The 14,340-nt window shown below is 45.7% G+C and overlaps 1 pseudogene across 1 annotated transcript in view; it reads left to right on the forward strand.

Annotated features, from left to right (window-relative positions):
- The first annotated feature begins 777 nt into the window (after positions 1-777).
- Positions 778-14,340, forward strand: part of LOC311247930 (ecto-NOX disulfide-thiol exchanger 1-like) — an 86,293-nt pseudogene continuing 72,730 nt past the window's right edge. The window contains exons 1-4 of the transcript XR_014621020.1: positions 778-989; positions 6,266-6,372; positions 8,415-8,543; positions 10,748-10,837. The product of XR_014621020.1 is annotated as an ecto-NOX disulfide-thiol exchanger 1-like (transcript). The remainder of the gene's footprint in view (positions 990-6,265; positions 6,373-8,414; positions 8,544-10,747; positions 10,838-14,340) is intronic.

Genomic DNA, 14,340 nt, shown 5'->3' on the forward strand with positions numbered 1-14,340 from the left:
TGTGTGTGGTGTGTGTGTGTGTGTGGTGTGTGTGTGTGTGTGTGTGTGTGTGGTGTGTGTGTGTGTGTGTGCGTGCGTGTGTGAAAATCAATTCTCTCATAACAGTGCCTGGCCATTCACAGACTATCCACCCAGTGATACTGAACGTAAACAAACACTTTTCTCATGAAAACCTCTATTTGAATGAATTCTTCTTCTCAAAAGGCTGGGGAAATAAACGTCCATTATTCCGTGAGTTGTCGCTGTTCCGCCAGGGTTCATTGTGTCTGCTGTAATGTGACTGTAATCTTCAGCCTCCCATGAATAGGGCTGTATCTGTGAAGGGGGAGGAGTGAAGGGGGAGTCTTTTTTCCACATTACAGTGGGTATTGGGTTCATTAAACGATTTCTAATTCACTCGGTGTCGCAATCGTCCACAGCTCCGTGTCGCCGTTCAATTATTATTCAAATGGAGAATGCATTGGGTGGAGGGGGCCGCTGTGGGGGAGGTATTCTGCACGCGGCTAGTGGTTTCGGTTGAATTGTTGAAATTCAAAAAGGGTGAATATTACCGTGGCGAGCGGGTGGCCCAAGAGACTGATTTCGGTTTCCTTTTGGGAAATCCTTGAGACTGCTGAACAGCTTTATGAGGTGCCGTAACTGTATTGCTTGCCATTCTCTGAAAATACCTATTGTGTGTATTTATATATGTTTTTACTACCATGATGTCAAACCATGCAAACAATGCTCTTAGATGCTCAGGCATCTTATACTCACTCTGTCACCCCTTCCTCTCAGATGACCATAATTTCAGCGAGGCCACAGCGGTGCTTTTCACATGGGTGGACCGGGGCGAGTCAACCGCCGGACAGCCAATCACTTCTACTCCATGATCCAGTCGGCCAATAGCCACGTGCGTCGGCTGATGAGTGAGAAGGCCCAGCACGAGGAGGAGATGGAGCTTGCCAAAGAGGCCTTCAAGAACGCCCTACTGTCCATACTGATGCAGTGTAAGGAGATGTTAAAGGTCCAAACTGTAATGCCATCAAACAGCGACCTCTAGGCAAAAGATTGGTATTGTACTTTGTTTATTTTTTTTGTTTTAGTCTGACAGGTGGGTATAATAGTTACTTATTATACTGTGCATTTCTCCAGACCTGTCTTGGCAGAGGTGTGGCCAGCATTAGTGACCCCTCCCTATATCCACTGAAATCCAACCCACACATCAGACAAAAACATAAACAAAGCACAACACCAAGAGGGACTCTTTTGCCTAGAGGTCACTATTTGACAACATTACAGATTGTACTTTAAAGCGCATGGTTTGACACTTGACAGCTACTGGTGAATATGCAGACACAGAACTGACACTATAAGGTACGTTCCCTCGCCTTCCTGAATCAGTGTAGGACTGCTTTACCAAACAGGTAACTCCTACTGGCATACTGAGACTTTACTGTTAATCAATTTATACATGACATAAATATCCTTAGAGGAGCAGTTACAAGGACACTATTATACATCAATACTGTCAGGCAACGACTAGCTATACTGATACATTCATATTTTACTGTATATAACTTGGCCATTACTCAGGGTCAGAGCACAATATTTTACTGCCAGAGGCCACACTGACTGATGGAAGTGTCCGAGGAAGTTACACCGTCTCACATCAGTCTACATCATCACAGGCTATCAGCGTAGGACAAGCTGCCACACCCACCAGTGCACATCATCACAGGCTATCTGCATAGGACTAGCTACATTCTACAACCTTTTTTGAAAATCAGTAGGCCAACTGGGCTTTCGGACTAACCGACATTTCTTGACTTGAGCTTTGGGGGAGAATTCTAGAACATTGCCCTGGGCTGAGTTTATTATAAAAAATTAAATACTGTTAAAAAAAATCAAATGAATTAAATATACAGTACATGGAAACATAGCCGAGGGCTGAGGAGAACCCCAGGCTAATAAGGTGCGTTTGCATCTTTATCAGACCAGAATATTATGATAAACACATGACAGAACACTTGGTGCAGTCATGGTGTGTGGCGGCGCGGGGACCGTGTGAAGTAATTTCTCTGTGCACGTCTTTATGCCCCGTCTCCATCTGAAGTCATTTACTCGGCACGGTCCTTAGCCCAGTCTCCATGACAACGCGCTTCCATCCGTCTTGTGATCAGCTCCATTATTCTCCCCTCGCTTCCTGGCAGCGATTAGGTCAGTTGACTGAGGTATCGAAAAGAGGAGCCGCAATGTGACCGCATGCCACCTTTTGGTGCAGACGTTCTGGGGTGGGGTGGGGTGGGGGGATATCAACAACTACACGCTGTCTGGTTCCAGCCCCCCCCCTAGGAGGAGGAGACGGTGTCTGCTTCTTTGTTGATCCCCGACCGCTCTCTGGGAGGGATTGCGTCCCACACCCGAATCGACCAGTGACCTCACTGCTGAGGTGCCCCATGGGAGTGAAGATATAAACATCTGTTGCTATTTGTTTAACGCATGCACTCTAGCTCTAGGCAGACAGAGTGATTTCTTCCTTTTGAAGTTTTTAGTTTATTTGGTCTCACCTTCAATTTAAACCTTTAACTAGATTTTGTCTAGAGTTTAGACAAACTAGGTCTTGCTCCACTCGCTCAGTACACTCCACATTCCATGTGTGTGTCAGGGGAGGGGCAGTCTGTGCTAACAGAGATAAAACATGTATAGTATGGGAAATATAAAAGATAAAATATGTAGTCAAAGCTAACTGCTACAAGGCTATAAAAAGCTCTTTATTTGTACCATTTGATCCCACGGAAATTCAATATATAATTCAGACACTCAGTCTTTACCTTTACACATACACAGAGCACACACATGCCAGTAGAGAGGACCCTCAGCCAGCCTGTAGTTGTGTAAGGAAGAGCGGCAGTGGCTGGAGCCCAGGGCAAGAGGGCTCTAGCTGGGTAAGTACTCTGCACTGTTCCCCTGAGGAGCTGATGGTCTGGGGCAATCTGATGCAAAGGAACAGGGGATCTTACCAGTGAGGTAGGCAACTCAAACCCACACCTCTCTCTCTCTCTCTCTCTCTCTCTCTCTCTTTCGCTCTCTCTATTCTTCTCTCAGAGCAACCCACGACACAGCCATGCATGATTTTGATATTAACAACAGATGATTATTATTATTGTTATTATTATTATTATTATTATTATTATTATTATTATTATTATTATTATTATTATTATTATTATTATTATTATTATTATTATTATTATTATTATTATTATTATTATTATTATTATTATTATTATTATTATTATTATTATTATTATTATTATTATTATTATTATTATTATTATTATTATTATTATTATTGTTGTTTCTTTTGTATCCCCCCCCCCCCTAAAAGCTGTGTTTGGTTTTGAATTCTTACAAATGTATCATGTTAATTCCATAGCTCCATGAGGCAAAGTCTATAATTATGAGTACAGTCACTGGAGGGGGATTATGTTTTATGTTCATAATATGAGTTCAGGCGTGGCCAATAAAAAGAGAGGACGCCGCCAGAACACTTTCTGTTTTATTGACAATGAATATTATGTCTCTAAGCAATCAGAACAGAGCAATACTATAAAGGCAACATTTTACTATAACAGATTAACACATGGTTTTAACATTTTTAGATTTCATAATTATCATATACACAAAAATAGAATGATCATAAGGGCTGTCCCCTTAGTCGATTCATTGGCTGGTTTGGTCTTAGTCAACCAAAATGTTGTTAGTTGATGTTTATGCTCTCCATGCTGAATTGGATTATGTCCTTAAAAAAAGCACATCTCTGGTAAAGACTAGATTTAGAGAGGTCCTTCTTTTTTTTTATTTTACAGATTTGTCTATGAAATTAATTAATCCATTAGTCGACCAAGCCCTATGACTATTAGTCAACTACGAATTTCTTTAGTGGAGGATACAGCCCCATTGATCATTAACAATACAATAGGATACAGCCCCAATGATCATTAACAATACAATAGGATACAGCCCTAATGATCATTTACAATACAAAATAATGAGTACAATAGGATTAGTCGTACTTTAAACCAAATAGTACAAGCAGTCAGTGGATCATGGCTGACATTACAACACCATGGGCACTGTAGTGCAAAAATAACCATCCGTTGTAGATGAATGTTGCCTTTGTCAGTCCAGAAGGAACAGAATCTGCAGGTCATGAGCTGTAAGTACTGTAGAATACTGGAGAGCCCAGGTCCGGACACACGACACCATCTAGTCCGATTTGTTTCAATCCATTTCCCAAACACATGTGATTCTCTATGCAAGTTGGTGTGGCTTTAGTGAGGCGTTTCAGGATATTTATAAACCTATATCATATTGATTACTAACCTGGGTATTTCAGCGCTGGTCATTTTGCTACACATGTTCACCACCCTCCCTACTTGGTCTGTGTATGCTGATGCGGTAGGTTAGAATGGTATTGTCTACTCTTGAATGATTCAGCTTCATGGGGGAGTACAGGCGCCGCTGAGGGTGTCGGCACACTTCCACCTCTACGAGGCTTGTCCAGGCGCTGTTGTCGGAAAATGTGATCACATGTCACATCCATGGGTTATGAACCCATTTTTCTGAAAATCACATAACATAAAATCACATCCTTTCAAACAGTAATGGCTTGATACCACCATTGAGGTGCACTAGCATTGCGAACGAACAAATGCTAAGAGGAGGCTTGTGCCATTTCTTTTGTCGACAAAAATCTGATGTGAAAACTTTATAGGCGTCCTAAGAAGGGGCTTGGTTAGTCATCAATAGGATATACTTAAAATAAATCCTGAATGTGTGGTATTTCACTGTGGTAACATGTCTACATTTTGAACATACATACCTCTATAGGAGTTATGAACAGCCAAACACCTACCTATACTGGCCGCTGCAGAAACCTGCAGTCAAGTCACTTACTTTTGTTTTGAAAATCTATTTATAATACCGGGTACATCGCAAATTATGGCAAAGCTGACCAAGGTCATTTTATTTTGCTCCGTGTCTTACTTTTCCTATTCGTATTTTTCCTGTCTGCAAACTGGGAGCAAAATGCCTTAAAGCAGGTAGTGACAGTTACAGTAATGTCAGAGGCTGCTCGCTCCTAATGTCCTGTGGAATGGGAACAAATGCCTTAACCCTTGTGTGGTGTTCGGGTTTTCAATGGTTTTCAGGTTTTCAATGAAAGAGAAATGATACAATAATTTTTTTTGCCTGAGACTCCTTGGCCTTGGCTCATTATCTGTGAAGAGCATAGAATAACACATTTTCATTGAGCGCACACTGTACGCCCCCTACACATTTACATACATGGTGTTCTGGTCCACTGGACCTGAAAGTGTGGAAATTGTAGGTGATAACAAGTAAATATGATAAAGACTTTACAAAAAAGAACACTGCACTGTCTGCCCCCACCTTGTTTCATTCATATTTACTGACATATTTACCATTCATGTCTTGATTATAATGTATTTCCTTTTTTTTTTACACACACATTTTATCACACAAAACAAATAGGACTTGATAAATGTGATTTAGCAGAGGTAAATGGTAAATATGAACCATATATATGCTGTCTATATTGCTTGTAATTGAGAGTGAGTGAGGTGAAAACGTGAACACCACACAAGGGTTAATGTAGCTAGTGACAGTTAATGATAGAGGCTGATTGCTCCTGAAGAGGTTGGCATAGTTACATAGAAAGTAAGATATTCTACCATAGAGAAGTACCACTTAAAACTCTGTATCCAGCCATCTCTATTTCACTATTCTGTTGCCATGCAGGTAGTTCAATTGGATTCTGCTATTTGTAGCTGTTGCACTTGCAACGTCTACAGTGGGCGGTAAATTATAAATCGAGGCTCAGATGTGACATTTAATAGTTGATTTCAGACAATCAATACTACTGAAAGACAAATTGTTATAATTTTGCAATTTAATTGCTATATCACCTCTATACACCATTTAATGGAAATGAAAAAAGGACAATTGATGAACATCTTCTCACAGACATCTATTTAATTCGCAACCCTCTCTGAAAATCTCTACAAACCGCATCCCGTCCCCGTCACCATGATCTCCCGGCCTCCTTGTCCCGGTGCGCTCCTGGTCTCTCCACAGTCCGGTGTATAAGCATCAGTCGATGGTACCGAGCTCTACATAAACGGCTTGTTTTGTCTTGACCCCCCCCCCCCCCCCCCCCCCCCTCCCCTCCTCCCCTCCTCCTTCCTGTTCACCCTCAAAGTCGAGCAGATCAACGCCGTTTTCACCGCAGCCTCCAGGCAAAAGGCATGGGACCATTTCTCAAAAGCACAGCGCAAGAACATAGACATTTGGCGCAAGCAGTGCGAGGTTGGTATAACTATCTCCCTTCTTTTTAATCCCTCCCCTTCCCCCCTCCCTCCCCCCAAACCCCACCTCTTTAGTTTCTTTGGTTGTAATTCTTTTGGAGTCCTGAGACAGTCCTGCGGGGATGCCCTCACAGACAGACAGACGGACAGACAGACAGGAAGCAACTGGCTTCTGATCTTCAGAGTCTGCACACTTCCCTTCCTCTCTCCCTCCCGCTCTCTTGAGTGCTCCCTCTGTCCCTGGTGTGTAAACGCAAGATCCTCATCGAGAGTGTGAGGCGCTGCCATGGCAACCCCGGTTTCCAGGGTTAAGGCTCTGATAAATTATTAATCCGGAGTCAAATCTAGATAACAAGTCGGAACAGTGGAATTCTCAGGAAAAGGAGGGGAGAAATGTGTCTGTTCTCAATTTGATCACAGATGGTGTGCTGATTCTAAAAGAGGCAGCACACCCAACAAATGTCATTTTTTTTGCTGCCCTCATTCAAGCGACGCTGATTTTTGTCTGCCTGTGGGGGCCACAATAAATCAAACCATATAACCACACTAGTTATCACCATACCTTCATCAGCTCAGTCGAGTCAGTAAGGAGGAAATCACAGCGTTTAACATTTTCAGTGCAAAAAGAAAGAGGTAAGAGAATGATTGGCTCACAGTACATTTGAGGTCAAATTGACCTATCTCAAGCCCCACCCTCTTTTCTTGATTTCCCAATCACAACTGTTGCTTCCCTCGGGGGAAACAATGGGTGTGACTGGAGGATCAAGAAAAGAGGGTGGAGCTTGAGATATGTCAAATTGTCTCCAGCATGCTACACTGACTGTGAACCCCCTCCTATTAAAGCATGCTTGGTAAGTCGACACGTAGCTGCAACTCTATAGCCTGTGCGTTTATTATGCTAATTGTATGAAACCGTGCTGCATCTTTTCCTGTGCCAGAAAGAGCATTATTTTCCTCTATGAAATGTGGTGTGAAATCACAGTATTGATATGAGGCGATAATGAGTGCGGCTGCCATAGAGAGATCTGATTATCCCGCAGGCTTCTGAGGAATTGATGAGAGATAATGCTGTCAGGCAGGCTCAGGCTCCTCGCCACAGCAACAGCACAGCACAGCAACATGTTACACAACTCGGTTCACTGATAACAAAGCTCTCCTGACTGGAGCGTCTCTAAGCATATTAACTTTATCGGAGCAACTGGGGGAGACTGCAGAGCTGGGAGATTAAGGCAATGACATTGAGTATTTTTTGAAGCAGTGGTGCCAGGGATGGGATTGACCGTTTGAGCAAAGCTTCTGGGTAAATGGACAGTATTTAAAATTGTTTTAGTTATATATCAGTTATGAAAACTGCCATTGGTAATTAAAAAGAATAAAAAAAAGTCAAAATAAAGTATGACTCTATTTGAGCTATCGTCAAAATGATCCTTCCATGTTACAAGAGCAGTTTTGATTGATTAATTGAAAACTTTATTCACATATTGCAGAATGGGTACAATACAGTACGGCTCAATACAAACAATTGATAAGGGGATGCAGACCAGAAAAAGACTTTCGTCTTGTTTAGATCAGGGTCCCCCATTTTCAATTCATCGTGACATCTATGACATACATGACATAAATAAATAAATAAATATATACAGTACTGTTTAATAAACAAAGATCATAAAAGAAAATATATACATTTGAGGGGGAATTGCAGCCACCCATAGGTGCTCTTTGAGAGCGGTTTTGAAGGAGGGTAGGGCTTCACATTATTTTACGGCTGTGGGTAGGGCTCCTCAATGTCAGGCTCAGGGCTCAGGGACAATCAGAGCAGAGTGATTTCTATGCTCGACTACCTCTCTCCAAACTGGAAATTGCAATAACACAACAGCAGCACTCACTGTAGGAGCAGTTGGGAGTGATGCACCAAAGTGTGGTAAACCAGGCACCGACGCAGCCTAGTGTAAAATCCCTTTCTATACAGGCATCTGTAGGGGGCCAGTACTGAGGTGCTGAGGGGTCCTTGTACTGTATGTCTCGTGGGTTGTGATGTCACAGGAGCTGAGGAACGCCCACAGCGAGGAGCTGATGGGGATTCGTCGGGAGGAGGAGATGGAGATGTCAGATGACGACTCGGATGAAAGCCCCTGTAAGAAGATCCGCATGGGGGAGAACGGTACAGAACCTGTGTCCCGACGTCAATACTGATACATGTCTAAAACGCCTTATCTCTTTTCTACTTTTCTAAGCATCTTCATTGTCAATCCCTTTTTTATTTGACTGATTCCAGCAAACAGACACATGTCACAAAATATCCTACTTGCATTTACCGTAATTCCTCTAATAGTAACCCCGGCTTGTATTTGTTTCAACTGTAGCGGGTACCAGGCTTGTATTAGGAGGAGGCCTGTCTAAGAGGGAGGCCTATATTTCAAATTTTCAAACGGATCATAATGAATAAATCAACATTTTGTGTCAGTTTGAACCCAGTAAAATGTACTGGGTTCATTTATTGAAACCAAGTACTGTATGAAATAGTAAACAGTGCAATTACAGGTGGTCACTGGTCATTTCAACATTTTCAAAGTGAAATCAAGTAACTAGCTCAGTATGCAGCTCAGTATATTAGTAACCCGGCTTGTATTAGGAGGCCGGCTTATAATTGCTTAGCTCAAGAGCGCACCCGGCCATTAATAGAGACCCGGCTTGTATTTGAGACCCGGTTACTATTAGAGGAATTACGGTATATACTGTAGCTCATTTCTCTAGACTCTAGACTCAAAGTGCTCCCCACAATTTACCAATGCCGACAACCCTATATTATATTCTAGGTCATGGAAATGACCCACGTTTGTCTTAGGGTTGGAACTGGAGCTTGGAGTGAAAAACAACTGGTTCCCTTCCCCAGAGTATCCCTGTCGCCTGTAGTTGATAGCTTAGTGACGGCCCTCTGACATTTAGTATTCTCTGGGCCTTCCTCACCACATGGGCTGTGCATCCATCTACGCCTTAGGCTTATTCTAGTCTATGAATAGAACCGAGTGTCCAAGAGGTCTTTTGTCTCTGTGGCAGATTGAACTATGAAAGTTGAGCACGAGATGGGTGGCAGTGTTGTTTTCAGTCAACGTGTGCCTGTGTGTACAAATGATGTTGCTCTGCGCTCGCTCTCTCGTTGCCTGCAGCACCAGACAAGCCCGGAGTCAAAACATTTCTCATGGCCTTTCGATCTATAAACAAACTCGAGGATGCACTCCAAAATGCACTCACGCACACACATTTTTGTAAATACTTATATTTGAATCCACAGATCGTATATCACACAAGATAGTATATAGGATTCAGGTTCAGGTTTTATTTGTCACAAACAGTACAAATACAGTAGCAGTGATGCTTCCCCTGTGAGAACTGCGGTTCAACATGCTTTTGAGGACAGTAGGTACAGAAGTCTCCTCCACCAAGGCTGTCAAATAGCAGAATCATAAGCCTACAGTCATATCCAAGGCCTCAGACCTGCACCACCAACTGCTGATTCTTGTTCCATCACAAATAATAGTGAACCACTCAGGTGGAACCACTCATTCACTCCTGAATGTTTGTACAACAACACCATCATGTCTAGGTAGTATGCCTCGGCCCTCTCTTTCTCTTTTATATGCACAACAGCCTTTCACAATTATGTGCAACAGATTCTAGATGTTGTTGTGAATCAGGGTGCAAGACACGTTGTGGGTGATTGCTTTCAGGGTACCATAAATGCAGACTGCACACACACAACCCCCCCCCCCCACACACACACAGTTATATACACACACACACACACACACACACACACACACACACATGCACAGTGCACACACACTGAAACACACTCGCATTGCTCAGACACACGCCCGACTTGCAGTGCTGACTCAGAACTCTCCCACAGTAGGCTACAGTTTGGTTTCCAACACAATCCAGGAAGCTACCCCACAATGCACTAGTTAATTTTTGCCATTGCCACAGAGTGCTTAGTCACCCGCAGTCTTCCGTCTTGATTTATCCGTCTCCTGCGATGCAACCTGACGCATGATATAACCGCAGAGGGCCGCGCTCCCGCTGGGGCCGTGTAAATGTGTTGCTTTGTCTCCTTCTAAAAGAGAACGTCGTACTGGTGTCGCCTCTGGTTTAGCCTCAGACGTTTTTCATTGAGATTACCGACCTACACTGCTGATGGTTCACTGTTCACTGTATAACTGTGTGTGTGTGTGTGTGTGTGTGTGTGTGTGTGTGTGTGTGTGTGTGTGTGTGTGTGTGTGTGTGTGTGTGTGTGTGTGTGTGTGTGTGTGTGTGTGTGTGTGTGTGTGTGTGTGTGTGTGTGTGTGTGTGTGTGCGTGCCCATGTGTCCTCCCTAGCAACTCCTGAGTATGCAGGAGGAGCTGAGGAGGAAGGAGGTGGAGTTGGACCAGGCTAGAGAGGAGCAGCAGTACCTGGAGGGAGAACAGGTTGGTATAACATCACCTCGTCTGTTTTCTGTGTGAAGGGTTCCACCTCAGTGTTTTCCAGACAAGACCATCTGAACTGTTTGTTGAGAACAATGACATCTTGGTTTGGTCTTCAGGGACAGTCTGGATGAAACCATCCAACGCCAGCTATCTGTGCATCCGGTAGCCTTCGCCTAGTGAAATGCTTTCATCCATCCGGCACTGCTGTGTGTAAGCAGTCATGGAATATGGCCCAGGGCCAGTCCTATTGTTTGGTTGCAGCTAATTGTTATGTAAATCCATTTGGGACAAAGGATTCCATGTTCATGGCTCAATATTTCTAAACTAAAATGTCTTAAGTGACCACATGTGTCAAACTCAAGGCCCGCGGGCCAAATGCAGCCCGCCTGGCATTTTTATCCGGCCCCTAGACTGAATTCACTTATCAATTCATTTTGGCCCACTGCCTCTCCTGGCTGCAATTCAACTGGCCTGTGATACAAATCAAATGCACCTCTGTCTCACTTTTCAAGCAAATGCACAGAGCGTTATCTGCACCTGCATCGTGTTTTTAGTGAATAGCCTAACCCTACTTCCAGGGGCCATTGGAGGAGGACCCAATATTTAGCCTTCAGTTGTACTTTTGTGACGAACCTGGTGGTGTTCAGGCTCGCCACGGTTCAAATACAAACAAATTCGACTGTCTACACAAGAGCAATATCAATCAATACAAGTATTTATTGAATTCAGGGCAGAATCCAGAGGGGAAAAGCAAAAGAATGGTTGTGATTCAGTCCGAGGGTCAAAAACTCAAAAACAGGCTCGCCGACAGAAAAAGGTGTTAACAGAATTCAACTATAGGGCGACAATAATGTGGTCAAGAGGCATGGTTTCTATCTTGAGCCTGAACTGGCGTGACTTCTTTTATTCACATGGTAAGCAGCAGTAACACAAGTCTTCTCTCACTGAGAGACATTGGGGGAGAGAACGAAATGGGTGGATACCTTTGCTTTTATACTCGCCATAAGGTAGAGTACCTGGGTGGCTCCGCCTAGATCGCCCTCCAGTGGGAACAGATATATATGCAACTAGACAGTCACTGGTGGAGACAATTATATATATGCAGGTAAACTGTTAGGGTTTGAAACTGACCTCAAACGCACGGCACAGACAGGTAGTTCAGAGTTAGCCAAATACTAGGGCGTATTTATTTTCAGAGTCAAAAAGGAGCAAGTAACAATCTTGAAACAATGGGAGACTGCCTTCAGCAGAGTTATCTGCGGCTCTGCAGATCCTCTTGGTGTTCGAGGTGGGGAAACGGTGTTGACGCCGAAGCGGCTCTGCAGATACTCCCAGCTTCAACTCGAGGTGGAAAAGAGAGAGAGAGAGATCAATAACAGTCCACATCACACAGAGGCAGTGCGGTCTCCTCCTCCCTTAGCTGAGTCCAGAACAAACAAAACGATATCTTCAGTGTTCACCACAACACACAATTTAGCTGAGGGTCAGTGCAAAACAAAAACGATAATCTTCAGTGTCTCTTCTAAACACACACCCCAGCTGAGTCCAGTGCAAGCAAAATGATAATCTTCAGTGTCTCCTTTAACACACAACTTAGCTGAGTCAAGTGTAAGCAAAAATAGAACTCTTCAGTGTTCTTCAAAACACACAAAACAGAATAGTCCAAAAAGGGGTTTGGTTCAAACTCACCAAAGCGCAAGAGTAAAGCGGGTAAACGAGGCGCAGCTCAAAACGGGGGGACAAGGTCTTCACCAGCGGCAATCCACAGATGTCCTGGAGGGAGAGTAGACGAGGCACAGCAACGGGGAACAACAGGCAGAAACAGAAGTATTCAAAACGACCCGACATCGATTGAAGGGAAGTCCCAGTATAAAAAGCCTCTGGGGCGCTAATCAAAAACTATGACAGGTGCGTGCTGGAATTGATACTTGCTCCAAAAGCGTGTGGCGGGGAATGCACCAATCAACACAGTACCTTAAAGGAGCGGAGCGTGTGGCGGGGAATGCACCAATCAACACAGTACCTTAAAGGAGCGGAGCGTGTGGCGGGGAATGAACCAATCCTCACAGTACCCCCCCCCTCCACGGGAGCCACCCGGTGACCAGCCCGACCCGGCTCGTTCGGGTGGGCACGATGGACGTCGGTGATCAGGCCGGGGTCCATGATGAGCTGGCGGGAGACCCAGCTCCGTTCCTCCGGGCCGTATCCCTCCCAGTCCACCAGGTACTGGAACCCCCGACCCCGCCGTCGAATGCCCATCAACCGGCGGACCTGCCACTGGGGGTGTCCGTCCACCATCTCGGGAGGAGGCGGGTCCGGAGCAGGAGGCATCAGGGGACTGAGAGAGACAGGCTTAACCCGGGACACATGGAAAACGGGGTGAATGCGCATGGACGCAGGAAGCTTAAGACTCACCGCCGCCGGACTGAGCACCTTCAGAACCTCAAAAGGACCGACGAACCGGGGGTTGAGCTTCTTGGCCGAGGACCGAAGCGGAAGGTCCTTTGCGGACAGCCACACCCTCTGCCCAGGGTGGTACGTCGGCGCAGGGACCCGGCGCCGATCGGCCCCACGACTGGCGCGCTCCGATGACCGGAGCAGCGCAGTCCTGGCGATCTCCCAGACCCGACGGCACCGGTCGAGATGCTCCTGTACGGAGGGAACTGCCACTTCCGACTCCTGTGCAGGGAAAAGAGGGGGTTGGTAGCCCAGGGACACTTCAAAAGGTGAGAGGCCGGTGGCGGAACTGACCATGGAGTTGATGGAGTACTCGATCCAGGGAAGGAAACGGCTCAAAGAAGCAGGCTTCTCGGCAGCCACACACTGAAGAGCAGACTCCACGCTCTGGTTCATCCTCTCCGTTTGTCCGTTAGTCTGGGGATGATAACCAGAGGAAAGACTGACCGTTGCCCCCAATCCCTTGCAGAAAGCCCGCCATACCTGGGAAGTGAACTGGGGCCCCCGGTCCGAGACGACGTCCTGGGGAAACCCATGGAGGCGGAACACGTGGCGTGTCAGGAGGTCCGCCGTCTCGGCCGCCGAGGGAAGCTTGGGAAGAGCCACGAGGTGAACCCCCTTGCTGAACCGATCCACTACGGTCAGCAGGCACGTGTTCCCCTGGGAAGAAGGAAGTCCCGTGACGAAGTCCAACGCCACATGGGACCAAGGGCGGCTCGGAATGGGAAGCGGCTGCAAAAGCCCGGAGGGCGCCTGGTGGGAGGCCTTGCTGCGGGCGCAGACTGCGCAGGCCAGTACGAACTCCTTGATGTTGTTCCTCATGGTGGGCCACCAGAATCGCCGAGCCAGGAAGGAGAACGTGCGATGAACGCCTGGGTGGCAGGCGAACCGGCTGGTATGGCCCCACTGGAGGACCCGGGACCAGACTGAGTCGGGGACGAAGAGGCGATGAACCGGTACCTTGCCTGGAGCGCGATGGAAGCGTAGGGCACGCCTTACCACCCCCTCGATGCCCAAGGTGACCACTCCAACCACCCTGCCCTCTG

The sequence above is a fragment of the Notolepis coatsorum genome (assembly GCF_963971535.1).
Source record: "Notolepis coatsorum genome assembly, contig: SCAFFOLD_212, whole genome shotgun sequence".
Classification (NCBI taxonomy): domain Eukaryota; kingdom Metazoa; phylum Chordata; class Actinopteri; order Aulopiformes; family Paralepididae; genus Notolepis; species Notolepis coatsorum.